The sequence below is a fragment of the Anolis sagrei genome, chromosome 4 (genome assembly GCF_037176765.1).
Source record: "Anolis sagrei isolate rAnoSag1 chromosome 4, rAnoSag1.mat, whole genome shotgun sequence".
In the NCBI taxonomy this organism is placed as follows: Eukaryota; Metazoa; Chordata; class Lepidosauria; order Squamata; family Dactyloidae; genus Anolis; species Anolis sagrei.
In genome coordinates this window covers 62,207,140-62,222,194 of record NC_090024.1, presented here as the reverse complement: position 1 = coordinate 62,222,194, position 15,055 = coordinate 62,207,140, and positions in this window count along the sequence as shown.

The window sequence follows — 15,055 nt, the reverse complement described above, 5'->3', positions numbered from 1 at the left end:
GGGGAAAATAATATGCCAGAAAGGAGAAGGTGTCCAGACCAATCATCGTATGGTTCTATTAGTTGTAATTTAGTTGCTAGGTGGTGCAGCTTAGTTGTTGTTAGTTGTTGCAGTCTAGTTGTTGTAGTAGTTTAATTAGTTGTAGTTTAGTTGCTAGTTGTGGTCTAGTTATTAGTGTTAGTCTAGTTAGCTGTAGTCTAGTTGTAGTCTAGTTGTTAGTTGTAGTTTCGTTAGTTGTTGTAGTCTAGTTGTAATCGTTAGTTGGAGTCTAGTTGTTAGTTGGAGTCTAGTTAGTTGTAGTTTAGCTGTTGTAGTCTAGTTGTTAGTTGTAGTTTTGTTGTTGTCTAGTTGTAGATTAGTTGTTAAGTTGTAGTCTAGTTGTTAGTTGTAGTCTAGTTAGTTGTCTCGTAAGTTGTAGTCTAGTTAGTTGTAGTAGTTTAGTTGTTGTAGTCTCGTTAGTTGTTGTGGTCTAGTTGTTAGTTGTTGTGGTCTAATTGTTAGTTGTGGTCTAGTTGTTAGTTGTAGTTTTGTTGTGGTCTATTTGTTGGAGTTTAGTTGTTGTAGTCTAGGTAGTTGTAGTCTAGTTGTTGTAGTTTAGTTGTTAGTTGTAGCCTGGTTAGTTGTTGTAATCTAGTTGTAAGTGTAGTTTAGTTGTTACTTTGTTCTGTGAGTTGTTATAATTTAGTTTTATAGATCATGAAAAAAACTTTTTGTAACTTTGTTTTCTTTGATTCTTCCTGCATCTCTCATTATATATTTGTATTTCTATACTTCAGAAAGAAGATAAGTATCCCATCAGCCACCCAGGCCCCCGATTAGATTCACCAGACGTCAGCTGGGGACCTTGAAGAGGAGACTCAAGAGTGCATCTACATCATAGAATGATTGTGGCTTGACATCGCTTGGACTGCCATGGCTCAAGGCTATGGAGTCCTGGGAGTTGTAGTTTTATATAAAAAAAATCTTTCTCTGCCAAAGAGGGCTGGTGCCTCGCCAGACTGCAAATCCCAGCATTCCACAGCATTTAGCCATAGTAGACAAAGTCATAGGGACCACAGTGGTGCAGCAGGTTAAACCACTAAGCTGCAAAACTTGCTGACCAGAAGGTCAGCGGTTCAAATCTGTGGGATGGGGTGAGCTCCCATTGCCAGCCCCAGCTTCTGCCAGCCTACCAGTTCGAAAACATGCAAGTGTGAGTAGATCAATAGGTACCACTTCGGTGGGAATGTTAACATCATTCCATGTAGTCATGCTGGCCACATGACCTAGGAGGTGTCTGCTGAAAATACTGGCTCTTCGGCTTAGAAATTAAGATGAGCACCACCCCCCAGAGACAGACATGACTAGACTTAATGTCAAGGGGAAACCTTTACCTTTAGACTAAGTTGCATCCAACTACATGTATTATTTAGGCTAGATCCCAAAGAAATAGCACAAGGATTTTTTCAAAATCCCTTGGACCACTGACATGAAGTCAAGTCTCAAACCTGTTTGATTTCAGGAGAATCAAAGAGACTTGTTGCTTCTTAGCAGCAAGTGTTTCAGGCCTTTCCCCTGGGCTTAACAGTATCTTAGAACCGAGGGGTCCAGTTCCAAGAAATCGTGGGGTTTTAAGCCTCACGTAAATAGGTTTGAAGCCATAATCATAATACAAAGGTTTCCCCTCCTTTTTTTAAAACCATGCATTGAATTGAGTGGAGCAGCTCAGAGCGAGAAAATGCAGCCTGACGTCAGTGCCATTCTCAGCAAGGGAAATGTGCCTCTCCACTAGAGTCATTTTCCCACCACCCCCGGCTTCTAAAAATGAACTGTAGTTTCTGTCATTTCGTTTCAAGTTTTTTCCCCCACTTTAAAGTCCTAACAAACCCATGTGACTGTTGAGAGGCAGTCAAGTCAGTCAGTCTCTCACGGCTGGACTCAGCCCCATGCAGGAAACACGTGCGCCAGTGGAGTTTATTTTGCTCCAAGGGAGAGATCAAGCCAAACTTTCTGGGAGGCATTCAAGTCTGGGCGGGAGGCGGTTCTTGTGAACACGCACACACACTCTGTGTCACACATAACAGCCTTTCCCCTCTACTTCCAAAGTGAAGTCGGTTACAGAGAGAGAGAAAAGTAGGCTGGGTCTGTGTTAGGTAAACACATCTGCTGCTGGGCATGAAAGGGAGATGTGTCATGGAGCAGGAGAGGCGCCTGCTTCTCTTGCTCAAGGATGAGTCTTCCCAGGTTCCTGGACTCAGGGAGGAAAGTCGTGACTAAAATGCAAATGCCATGTGGCTTGGGCAGAAACGCCCAAGAAAGAGCCTCCCCTGACACCTTTCAAGAGCCCACCTACACTAAGCCTGGGCAAACTTGGGCCCTCCAGGTGTTTTGGATTTCAACTCCCACCATTCCTAACAGCCTCAGGCCCTTTCCTTTCCCCCCTCACCCTGATCTACACCAAAGAATCAATGCAGTTTGACACCATCAGTTCAAACTGCCTCTGTATTTATAAAGCAAAAAAGTGCTTCCTAAACTTATGGGGAAGTTCCTTCCAAAATGTAATCCTGGGCTGATACAGAAATTAAAAACACTGGCATAAGGTTCAATAAATGTGAAAGAATGTCTATGACAGCCAAAGGAACTACTTGACAAGCAAAGGCTTCTCTCGTTGCATATCTCAGGGTGCATCTACACTAATTAATTAATCCAATTTCATCAATTTAACAGTATAAATTATACTGTTTAATTATTTACAGTATATACTGCTTTTCTCACCTCTGGGGGTACTCAGAGTGGCTTACAAAAAAATTTGCAAAATTCAGTGCCTTACATAAAGCAAATCATAAACAGCATATGACTAAGCATAAAATACAATAGGACAATTTCACCATAAAATAATAGTACATTTAAACATGAAGTATAAAAATTAAAAACACCTAATAAAAACATTAAAATCACATGATCCAAACTCGTAGACTGGCCCATGCCAGATGTTGATTACACATACTCTAAATTTCCTTCTTGTACTGCGTTACTTTACTGGTCAAAAGCTTGGTTCCATAACCATGACTTTGTTCTCTTTTTTAGGCCAGGAGGGAGGGTACTGATCTAGAGAGTTCCAGAGTCAGGGAGCCACCACTGAGAAGGCCCTGCCTCTCATCTCCACAGTCACATTTGTGATGCAGGTGGGACCGAGAGCAGGGCCTCCCCAGAAGATCTTAACCTCAGTGATGGTTCATAGAGGGAGATATGTTTAGCCAGTATTGCACCACATGACATCCATCAGGAAGTAGCAGCCTGCAAGGAAACGGCCAAGGCATTAATATCTCTGGCCCATCCTCTGTTCGGATATCAGCCTGCATGACAATTTCTTAAAACAATAAATAGTTTCTTAAGATCTACAGAGACACTCGCAGGAACACCTCAGTAAGCAGAACTAGCAGGTCAAAACATGGAACCTCAATTGATGGCTGATACTGAATGAGAGACTCCTTCCTGGGCACACAAAAGTCTGGGCGACCTGGAAGGTGCTAAACAGGCTGTGCTCTGGCACCACAAGATGCAGAGCTAACCTTAAGAAATGGGGCTACAAAGTGGAGTCCACAACATGCAAGTGAGGAGAAGAGCAAACCACAGGCCACCTACTACTATGCAGCCTGAGCCCTGCCACATGCACAATGGAGGACCTGTCACAAGAAATTCAATGTGCAGATTTGACAAATATGAATTTAATATGTGTGGGAATGAATGGAAGGATGTATGAAGTTAATAATTTTGGAAACACCAGTATAATATTAAGGCCTGCAATGACTAACTACCTGCTTGCTGGAACTGTGTTCAAAACCTGCTAGAGAAACCCTGATAAGAACTGGGACAGTGATAACAGAAATGTTTGCAACCTTCCTTATGTTAAGAAGGAAGTCAACACAAGCCTTGTGTTTGTTAACACCAATCAAGAAGATCAACACTGAGATGGATCCAGGATGGAAGATATTTATAATTAATTTACAACTTTGGGACTACATCAACAAAATATTCCTTTAAAAGACTCAGTCTAATAATGCTCAAAGTGTGGCAGATCGAGGAGTCTGTTCCACCCGCCATGCTCTGCTCCATGGGAAGGAGAGAGATGGTGTATTCGGAGAGTGGCAGATTTGCAAGGAAGCAGTCTGGTCACTTTGGAGCTTCTTTCTCAAGGGAAGAGGAAGAAGTGCACTTTTGGAGTCTTGGATTTTGTGCAGGGAATCAGGTTCTGCTGTATGGAAAACAGAGATCTGGTCCTTGGCATTGTTCTTAGGGAAAGAAGTTTTGGCATTTCAGCGTTTTGAAGTTATGGCATTATTGAAGTTATGGAACTGTGCATTGGCAGGCTGCAGGAAAGCAGGGTCTGGCCTAACAGGTGCTTCTCCAAGGAGGGAGAAAAGGATATGGTAATATTTTGGATGCATGTGGATGAATGCGTGTACATGTGTGTGAATGTTGAGTGAAAATGTAATTCCCCTTTGTTTGTTTGTTAACTAATGTAATCGTAAATCCAATGTAGTTGCATAGAATCTGTATGTCTGTACATCCAATGTCATTTTTTGTCGAAATGTTTTTCTGTAATCTGATATACCCTCTCACACTGGAAATTGCAATAAAAAGAACCTATGCTTCAAAGTCATTGAAAAGTCATTCATAACAGACCTTCTCACAGTGACACCAGACGCACTCCAAGTGGCCAGCTTCTGGTCAAAGGACATTAAGCATAATGCTAAGTTTTTTTTAACTTTGTGTTTTTAAATACATTATAACTATGCTCTCAATTTGCGTCTGACACTATAAATAAATACATCTACATGGCGTAAAGCTATGGAATTCTGGGATTTATAATTTCATGAGACAGCAGCACTCTTTGGCAGAGAACGATCAAGACCTAGCATTTAACCGTGGAAGTTGTCAAACTGCATTAATTCTCTGGTGTAGATGCACCCCAGTCTCCAAATCTATTACCAAGGCCATTTGGCAGAGGCAGGGGATGGAGGCTGTCATTGGAAGAGTAGTTTTCAAAGAAGGAGCCCTGCTAGGCTGTATCAGCAGAAAAAGAAGCAGAAGTATGGGGTAGGAGATGAGGAAGGACTCTTGGAACACATTTGAGACCAATTTGGCATGAATGTTTATGGAAGATCTACCTAACCCTTGGCATTTGCACTTTAAAGGTTTCATGGACACTATTTGGTGCTCAATTAAAAGCCAACAAAATATCTTGTGACAAAATGGAACCTGTTTACAACAACAAAACAAATCCCTTTGCAGGCTAGCCCTTCCCTTATTATGTATGATGGTCCTATTCTCCAAAGGGTCTATTAGATTACAGACTGAAAATTGAGAGAAGAAAACAGGAAGGCATTTAAAGACAAAGGCTGTTTGTAAACCTCTCTTGCCTAGTTTCCAACAGACCTCACAACCTCTGAGGATGCCTGCCATAGGGCCAGCTAATCACCTCCCAACAAAGGATTCCCCTGGGCAGTTCAAAGTCAGACCTTGAAACTACTAAGCCATTAAATGGTCATCAAGATGGCCAAGTGAAACATTCACACTTGCTTCCAACAGACAAGAGTTCTTTCTCCCACCCTGGACATTCCACAGTTTCCAGCATACCTCACAACCTCTGAGGATGCCTGCCACTGGTGTGGGTGAAAAGTCAGGAGAGAATGCTTCTGGAACATGGCCATAAAGCCCGGAAAATTCACAGCAACTCAAAAGCTGTTTGTAGGAGAAATATAAAATCCAGGTAAGCTTAAGCCTAGGTTGGTCCACTAGACCAGGAAGATTCCCATGCAGTTGCCTTAGGAATGATCAATCTTTAGTGTACTAAATGACTGAGCATTAACAAATTGCCAGATGTTGTCATTGAGATCTTCCAGGAATAATACTATCTGTCCTGTGCAGTATTTACTTGGATCTAAGCCAGACAGAACATGTGGAAGACACCTTATGCTTCCAGGAATCATCATATTTAAAGACGGGTTGCAGTGGATTTTCTGGGCTGTCTGGCCATGTTCCAGAAGCATTCTCTCCTGGCCTTTCACCTGCATCTAAGGCAAGCATCCTCAGAGGTTGAGGGATATGTTGGAAACTAGGCAAACGAGGTTTATATATCTGTGGAATATCCAGAGTGGAAGGGAAAAAAAACCTCTTGTCTGCTTGAGGCAAGTGTGAATGTTGCAATTGATGACCTTGATTAGCATTGAATAGAATCGTAAAATCATAGAATTATAGAGTTGGAAGACCTCTCATAGGCCATCCAGTCCAACCCCCTGCCAAGAAGCAGGAAAATTGTGTTCAAAGCACCCCCCAACAGATAGCCATACAGCCTCTGTTTAAAAGCTTCCAAAGAAGGAGCCTCTACCACACTCCAGGGCAGAGAGTTCCACTGCTGAATGGCTCTCACAGTCAGGAAGTTCTTCCTAATGTTCAGATGGAATCTCCTTTCTTGTAGTTTGAAGCCATTGTTCCATGTCCTAGTCTCCAGGGCAGGAGAAAACAAGCTTACTCCCTCCTCCCTATGACTTCCTCTCACATATTTATACATGGCTATCATGTCTCCTCTCAGCCTTTTCTTCTTCAGGCTAAACATGCCCAGCTCTTTAAACCGCTCCTCATAGGGCTTGTTCTCCAGACCCTTGTTCGCCCTCCTCTGGACACATTCCAGCTTGTCAATATCTCTTTTCCATTGTGGTGTCATGAATTGGACACAATATTCCAGGTGTGGTCTAACCAAGGCAGAATAGAGGGGTAGCATGACTTCCCTGGATCTATACCAGGGGTCCTCAAACTAAGGCCCGGGGGCCAGATACGACCCTCCAAGACATTTACCCGGCCCTCACTCAGGGTTAACCTAAGTCTGAAATGACTTGAAATCACACAACCACGACAATAACAACAATCCTATCTCATCAGCCAAAAGCAAGCCCACACTTCCCATTGAAATATGAATAAGTTTATATTTGTTACAATTGTTCTTCATTTTAATTATTGTATTGTTTTAAAGTGTTTTCTGCACTACGAATAAGATTTGTGCAGAGTACATAGGAATTAATTCCTATATTTTTACAAATTATAATCTGGCCCTCCAACAATTTGAGGGACTATGTCCTGGCCCTCTGTTTAAAAAGTTTGAGGACCCCTGATCTAGAAACTATACTCCTATAATAGCCTTGCAGCTTCAAAGTCTGGCTGCTTCCTGCCTGGTGGAATCCTTTGTTGGGGGGTGTTGGCTGGCCCTGATTGTTTCCTGTCTGGAATTCCCCCGTTTTCTGAGTGTTGTTCTTTATTTAACACCTCCCAACAACCTGAGGCTGAGAGAATGTGACTTGTCCGAGGTCACTTACTACTTCATCACACTAGAGAATGAATCCACTTTAAATCCAGTTTCTGCCTCTTGCAGAATTCTGGTGTTTGTAGTTTAGTGAGGCTGTTAAAGCCTCCTCCGTAAACTACAAACCCCAGAATTCTGCAGGAGACAGAAATCGGATTTTAAGTGGATTTTTTTCTCTAGTGTGATGAGGAATCTAGTAAGTTTGGTGACTGAGCGGAGATTCAGACCTTGGCCTCTAGAGCAGAACTTTCCAAAACATGGTATTGTCGAAGGCTTTCATGGCTGGACTCACTGGGTTGTTGTACGTTTTTTTGGGGCTATATGGCCATGGTCTAGAGGCATTCCCTCCTGACGTTTCGCCTGCATCTATGGCAAGCATCCTCAGAGGTAGTGAGGTCTGTTGGAACTAGGAAAAAGGGTTTATATATCTGTGGAATGACCAGGGTGGGACAAAGGACTCTTGTCTGCTGGAGCTAGGTGTGAATGTTTCAACTGATCACATTGATTAGCATATAATGGCCTGACAGTGCCTGGAGCACTGTTTTGGAGTTTCCAAAACATTCGCTAGCAGGAAAAGCTAAAGACCTTTTGCCTCATCCCACTGGAGAATGAATCCACTTTAAATCCGGTTTCTGCCTCCTGCAGAATTCTGGGGTTTGTAGTTCAGGGAGGAGCCTTTAATAGTCTCACAAAGCTACAAAACCCCGGAATTCTGCAGGAGGCAGAAACCGGATTTTAAGTGGATTCATTCTCAAGTGTGATGAGTTGTCAAACTCCCATAGCATTGGACAAGGGGGTGTCAAAGTGCCTTCATTCCCTTCAGTGTAGGTTTTCCCCCTGACCCTCCCTCCCTCCCTGGCGGCAGTGAAACCGCCCAGAGCGGAGACGCAGCCATCTGTCCAAGGTGAGTCATGCCAAGCAATCCACACGAGGTAACCGAGTTCGCTCGCCCTGAGCCTGCCACCGGGGCCAAGACAGCTCACATCCGGTGTATTATATATGTGTGTGTATTTGGGAAGGGAGGGGGGAGTCTGTGGGACTTTGTAAACGCTGAGCCATGGCTCTGAATCACTCCCAGACCCGCCGGTGGCCAATGCGCTGGAAGGAGCAGCAGCAGGAGGAGGAGCTTCTCGGAGGAAAGCCCCGTTTGGAGGACTTTCCTTGGGAGGAGAAGCAACCGCGCTCTGCCTTGGCGCCCTGGATGCCGCCGAACACTCCCATGACGTCACTCACATTCCAGGAGAGTTGGCAGGAGGGGTGTCTGCACTAGAGAGTTAATGCAGTCTGGCCGCGCTTTAACTACAGTGGCTCCAGGCTGTGCAATACTGGGATTTGTAGAACTGCAAAGTTATTTTTTTAGCCGTCTTTGTCAAAGGGTGCAGGTACTTCACCAAAGGATCCCTTAGCATTGAGCCATGGCAGTAAAAGTGGGGCCAAACTGCATCTTATATAAATAAAAATGCCATCTTCGTTTGTGGGATTAATATAACTCAAAAAACCACTGGACGAATTGAAACCAAATTTGGATACAATACACCTATCAGGCCAACGAGTGACCATCACTCATACAAACACTGAAAAAACACAGCAGAATAGACTTAAAAGGCCAAAAATAAAAAATACATTACAACGCACGGGCATAACCACATATATACACAAATACACACACACACAAAACACATATACAAAGACTGGGCCACAGCAATGCATGGCAGGGGACGACTAGTCTATATAAATAAAAATGTAATGTCCATTTGTGGGATTAACATAACTCAAAAACCACTGGACGAATTGACACCAAATTTGGATACAATACACCTATCAGGCCAACGAGTCACCATCACTCATAGAAACACTGAAAAAACACAGCAGAATAGACTTAAAAGGCCAAAAATAAAAAAATACATTACAACGCACAGGCATAACCACATATATACACAAATACACACACACAAAAACACATATACAAAGACTGGGCCACAGCAATGCATGGCAGGGGACGACTAGTCTATATAAATAAAAATGTAATGTCCATTTGTGGGATTAACATAACTCAAAAACCACTGGACGAATTGACACCAAATTTGGATACAATACACCTATCAGGCCAACGAGTCACCATCACTCATAGAAACACTGAAAAACACAGCAGAATAGACTTAAAAGGCCAAAAAAACCACATTACAACACACGGGCATAACCACATATATACACAAATACACACACACATATATATATATACACACACAAAACACATATACAAAGACTGGGCCACAGCAACGCAAGGCAGGGGTGGCTAGTCTATATAAATAAAAATGTAACGTTTGTTTGTGGGATTAACATAACTCAAAAACCACTGGACAAATTGACACCAAATATGAGATCACCCCGGTGGCGCAGTGGGTTAAAGCACTGAGCTGCTGAGCTTGTTGATCGAAAGGTCGCAGGTTCGTTTCTGGGGAGCGGCGTGAGCTTCCGCTGTCAGCCCTAGCTTCTGCCAACCTAGCAGTTCGAAAACGGGAAGGTAACGGCGCTCCATGCAGTCATGCCGGCCACATGACCTTGGAGGTGTCTACGGACAACGCTGGCTCTTCAGCTTAGAAATGGAGATGAGCACCACACCCCAGAGTCAGACATGACTGGACTTAATGTCAGGGGACTACCTTTGGACAGAATACACCTAACAACCCAATGAGTGATCATTACTCAAAAAAAATGATTTTGTCATTTGGGAGTTGTAGTTGCTGGGATTTATAGTTCACCTACAATCAAATAGCATTCTAAACTCCACCAATGATGGAATTGAACCAAACTTGGCACACAGGACTCCCATGACCAACAGATGGATGGATGGTATTCTTGAAGTGATTATCTTGACTTTGAAGGAGCTGTGGGTGGCCATGGCTGACAGGGACCTCTGTCGTGGTTTGGTGCATGAGGAAGTGTCGGAAGTGACTGAACAAATAAACAACAACATATCAGACCTGGGCAAACATGGGCCCTCCAGGTGTTTTGGGCTCCAACTCCCACTATTCCTAACAGCCTCAGGCCCTTTCCTTTCCCCCCTCAAACTAGAAGAATTTTGCATTTTAATCAGATTTTGCAAGAGTGATATTTGTATATACAGTCAGCTTTCGTTGGGGTTAGGAGCACAGGACGCCCATGAAATTGAAAAACTACACATAAAGAAATGTTATTATTACCTCTCTAGGAATTTCTGGGTCTTCCAACATGACTTCTGCTGGAAGGTGACCATAGAGTCACACTGGAATATCTAGAGACTCCTAGAGATAGTATTTTAATTAACCTCACTGTGGGAGAACATGCGGATCAAGAATAGGGCTCCACAGCCACTTATGGACCCACCACCAAGACACAACACTTGGAGGACCATCATCCTTGGGCTACGAGGACCATCATCCTTGGGACCCTTCCTTTCCCCTTTTCCTTTTCACTTAAGCAACTGATAGGGAAAAAGATGAGGCCCAAGGCTGTTAGGAATTGTGGGAGGTGTAGTTCAAAACACCTGGAGGGCCAAAGTTTGCCCATGCCTGCTATAGAATGTGTTCATCTGTAGCTGTGGCATCAGTACCTATAAACCTTATACACATAGCCTGATTGATAGATATAGTCCAGAGACAACTATATAACAGGCCTGGGCAAACTTTGGCCCTCCAGGTGTTTTGGATTTCAACTCCCACAATTCCTAATAGCCTCAGGCCATGTCCTTTTCCTTTTCACTTAAGCAACTGATGGGGAAAAGGAAGGGGCCCGAGGCTGTTAGGAATTGTGGGAGTTGAAGTCCAAAACACCAGGAGGGCCAACGTTTGCCCAGGCCTGCCATAGAATGTTCATCAGTATTGGGTGACATATATGATCAGCACTGGACCAGCATGTCCTCTCTTTTCTCCCTTCCTCCTTAATTCCAGTCAAAAGATTATTCAGGGATTAAGGGAAACAGATAAGAGTTTAGGTAGTAGAAGACTTGTGGAAAACCCATTGTTATAAAATTACCCCTATGTGAAGGGCAATGCAGTAATGACGTTGTGCGGAAGGTTTATGCCTCTTAATCCCATTCCATCATCTGCACAGTGCCATCTGGTGGAACCCTTCTGAGTGGTGAATAGACACTTAAGTTTCACATTCAGCAGCCCAGAACTTGAGTCATCCAGAATCTTCTACAACATCAAGTTTTTAAATGTGTCCTTTCAGAAAGTATCACCATTCACATCAGGCATGTAGCCGGGGGGGGGGGGGGGGGGAGGGGCTTGAGGGGCTTCAGCCCCCCCCCCCCCGAAATTCTGATGGTGGTTCGTGAAAAGACCTTACTGGTGCTTTATTTAAACTGTTATGTTTATTCATATCATGATCTGATCACCATACTCAATATATCCCATATGAATGGGACTATTGGGGTAATGATACAAAAGGTTTGCTAGGCTAGACCCTCTTTCACTCAGACTCAGCCCCCCCCCAAAACTTATCCCCCCCGAACCCCCCCTGAAAATTCTTTACACCCCCCCCCCCGAAACGAAATCCTGGCTACGGGCCTGATTCACATGTAACCATACATAATGAAATTAACTGTAGACCTCCTCTGCATTCCTAAACAGTTCCGGTCCAGCTTACTTATCCAAACACATCTCTCCCTATGAACCTTCTAGAAATTTAAGATCATCTGCTCTCGATCCCACCTGCCTCACAGGCGTGTCTGACGGGGATGAGAGACAGGGCTTTCTCAGTTGTGGACCCCTGGCTGTGGAAGTCCCTTCATAGGGATATTAGATCGGCCCCCTCCCTCCTGATCTTTTGGAAAAGAGTGAAAACCTGGCTCTTCGAGCAAGTGTTCAGAACTTCAGTGTGACCAGATAAACACAAGATTGAAATATGAACACGGAACGGCTAAGACGATGTAAACGGACAAGGAATTGGACTGGAAGATATTGTTTGTTATAGATTTTTTATTGTTTTTATAGCTTCTATGATTTTTATATGGATTTTATGATGTATTTTAATTACTTTTAACTGATATATGTATATATATGTGGCATCTAATTGTTGCCAGTCTGTATGCCGCCCTAAGTCGCCTTCGGGCTGAAAAGAGTGGGATAAAAGTGATGTAAATAAATAAATAAATTTTGGGTGCCATTTATTTTTATTTATTTATTTATTTACAACTTTTATATGCCTCCCTTCTCACCCCAAAGGGGACTCAGAGTGGCATACAAGTGAAAAGTAAATACAATATATTACATTATTATCATAGCACAATATTATATTACATTGTACTATAACATTATACTGTAATAGTATTAGTAATATTACATTTAATATAAAATATATAATTATAATATCATTTTTATTAGTAGTAGTAATATATTGTATTACATTATAATATCAATATTATATGTATATACAATAGATTAGATGTCTAAGAGGTGTACACTTTTATGTAATCATCAATGAATGACGAATCATGTGGAACCCCCAGTGGTGCAATGGGTCTAACCCTTATGCTGGCAGGACTGAAGACCAACAGGTCAGCAATTCGAATCCAGGGAGAGTGCAGATGAGCTCCCTCTGTCAGCTCCAGCTCCTCATGAGAGAAGCCTCCCACCCGAATGGTAAAACATCAAAACATCTGGCGTCCCCTTGGCAATGTCCTTGCAGATGGCCAACTCTCTCACACCAAAAGTGATTTGCAGTTTCTCAAGTCGCTCCTGATATGAAAAAAAAAATCAATGCATGTGAGTTAGTTGCAGTCATTTCCCAATAAAAAGGGGCGTAGGTTTTTCATAGGACTGTGGATGCTTGCTTTGTGTTAATATCCACTTCTATATTATGGACGTGTGAACTGGAAAACGGAAAGTTGTGAGTGCTGAAAAATGTACCTACTTCAGTGAGACCGTCTCATGGAATTGACAAATGGAATGCTTCTTGTCATATTTGCTTGGATGATTTTCACCTTCCAGGGATTACCTGTTAATCACCTCTTTGTTGGGTTTATATTCATCATATTAATCATCTGCTCCTTTAAAGGGAGAAAGGAATGACACCTGCATACAAATCCCTCAGTGAGTACAGAAAGTTCTCCCCCTCCTTAGCAATTGTGCCCATTCTAGTGATCTTAAGGAAGACTAAGATTTCTTTAGTTGTGGGTAATTGTTTTATTTGAAGTTCAAAGGGCACAGCACAAAAGGAAGAAACCAAACTGTAAGTGGATCTGCAATTCAATCCTTCATGTCTCTGGTCCAATCCTGTATTGTATTCCACTTTTTGCCTTTGAGAACCTGATAAGTAAGGGGTAAAACAACAGCCTTCTTTTTGTCACCATTATAGGAAGTGCTGAGATACAATCTCTCTTTGAATATGGAATTCCAATCAGGGATCACAGCTGAAAGCTGCTAATGGACCTATCCCCCATTGATCTGTCTGATCCTTTTCAAAAGCTATTACAGTACCACTAAAACATGGAAGGAATTCCAGCAGAACAGGAACTTTTAAGGCATTCATTTACTCACCACTCCATCTGTATTCCTCTTGCTATAAGACACCTCTTTCTCTTTCCAAGAAGAGTGCCATTGGTTTTGAAGAAACTGACCAGTAAACTACGGAGAGTTGTAGTCTTTCTTCAGCTGACACTCACCCATCTTACAGCCTTTTAGACCCATTTTGCCAGATCTGCCCGCCTTAGCTGTAGAGATTCCATGTGATTTAGTAACTCCAACCTAGTTTGTTTCCCTCCCCAAGGGTTGCTCGGCTTGTTTTTATTGCTTAACACCATTTCTTTAAAAAGACCTGCCAGTAATAGGAAGTTAATCTTAAAATCAGAGTTGTTCCAAAAGCATGAACAAACATGAGCTTGATCAGCTGGCACATCTTCCGAACAACACTCTTGGAAATCAGTTAAAGTTAGCAGCCAGCCAATCTGTAGTGAAACAAAAAGAAGCCATTGTTGCTGCCATGGCATGCGTTCAGGAGCATGGAAATCCATAAGGATCAGCTGCTTCTGCTGCTGCCTCTGCCCTTAGCACAGACCACCTGTGCCATAGACTTCAACCTGACCATTTTTGGAATTGGAAAGAACCCTGGAGAGCTGTTCCCAGTCAGCAAAGACAATACTAAACTAGGTTGAACATGGGTCTATCTCAGTGGTTCCCAACCTGTGGTCTGTAGACCATCAGTTATCCACAAGAACGAAAATATGGTCCGTAGCCTCACCATTACTACGCCATTGCCTCGAAACCACATGGTAACGAGAGCGACTGTTCTTGCTAAACCCTCTTATAGTACCAAGGCAACAGGGATGTTGCGAGGGGAGAGGCTGACTACCCATGAAAGATTACTACTAATACATCAGATCTAGATTATTAAATATGGTTTTCTGTGGGCGAGCAGATGGCATCTACTGGGTGGCATATGTTCTGTATCCGAAACTAGAGGTGATGTGGCCTGTCCAGTGCAATTTTCTGAATCGGCATCCCAAATAACCAATCCAAATCTAAAGTTGACCTAAAACTGATTCGTAACCCTTTTGGTACTAATGTTGGAGAGTGGTCCCAGGTCAAAAAAAAGGTTGGGAACCACTGGTCTAACTAGATATAAGGTTGATTAAAAAACTAAATCTGATAACCTGCAGAATTTGAAGGACTGTTTTGATGAAGATAACATTTCACCTAGCTTTGTAAGGTGCTATAGTTCTTCAAATCATTTTCA